Source organism: Octodon degus, unplaced genomic scaffold (assembly GCF_000260255.1).
Source record: "Octodon degus isolate 3935 unplaced genomic scaffold, OctDeg1.0 scaffold00130, whole genome shotgun sequence".
Lineage (NCBI taxonomy): Eukaryota > Metazoa > Chordata > Mammalia > Rodentia > Octodontidae > Octodon > Octodon degus.
Genome location: NW_004524706.1, coordinates 4,015,914 through 4,016,894, shown reverse-complemented (window position 1 = coordinate 4,016,894; position 981 = coordinate 4,015,914). Strand labels below are relative to the sequence as shown.

General features: G+C 50.7%; 1 protein-coding gene and 1 pseudogene across 1 annotated transcript in view; one reads left to right on the top strand and one right to left on the bottom strand.

The window, feature by feature from the left end:
• The window catches only part of Adprhl2 (ADP-ribosylhydrolase like 2), a 9,699-nt gene that overhangs the window by 4,523 nt on the left and 4,195 nt on the right, over positions 1-981 (bottom strand). The gene's annotated exons all lie outside the window — the stretch shown is intronic.
• On the top strand, positions 147-771 carry LOC105743519 (annotated as a pseudogene).

Genomic DNA, 981 nt, shown 5'->3' with positions numbered 1-981 from the left:
ATACATACATACATACATACATACATATATACATACAAAAAAACCCTGAAACCAATTCTCATCGGAGTCCTACGATGGAAAGTGACTAAGTTGCACTCGGCCGCTCTGCGGGGCCTTGAGGAAAAGCTACCCCAGGTCGTGCCGCCATGGGCAAGGGAGTCCCCATCCAGCTGCGGGGCAAGATGTCCTGGTCCGCCTTCCTTGTGCAGACCTGCCGCGAGGAGCACAAGGAGAAGCACCCCGACTACTCGGTCAACTTTGCCGAGTTCTCCAAGCAGTGCTTGGAAAGATGGAAGACCATGTCTGCCGAGGAAAAGTCGAAGTTTGAAGATACGGCGAAGAGTGATAAAGCTCGCTATGACAGGGAGACGAAAAATTCCGCTCCTCCCAAAGCTGGCGATAAGAGAGAAAGAAGATCTGAATGCTCCTAAAAGTCCACCGTCTGCCTTTATTCCGTTTTGCTCTGAACATTGCCCGAGGATCGAAAGTGAACACCCAGGCCTGTCCATTGAACATACTGCAAAATAATTGTGTGAAATGTGGTCCGAGCAGTCAGCCAAAGACAAACAACCATCTGAACAAAAAGCAGCTAAGCTAGAGGGAAAATATGACAAGGCTATTGCTGCATCCCGTGCCAAGGGCAAAAGTGAAGCGGGAAAGAAGGGCCCTGGTAGGCCAGCGGGCTCCGAGAAGAGGAGTGAACTAGAAGAAGGGGATGAGGAGGAAGAGGAAGAAGAGAAGGAGGAGGAAGAGGAGGAAGGTGAAGAGTAAGTGCCTGCCCTGTAACGGCATATGGAGTGTATGTGTGCTCAGGCTTGCTAAGAATGTGAATTCAAGCTCAGCTCACCATTAGCTTCAGTATAAAAACTGTACAGTGGGGCTGGTGAGATGGCTCAGTGGTCTAAAGCACCTACTTAGAACAAGCTTAGCAGAGCACAGCGACCGCGGTTCAATCCCCCAGCACCACATGCCAGCCAGCCC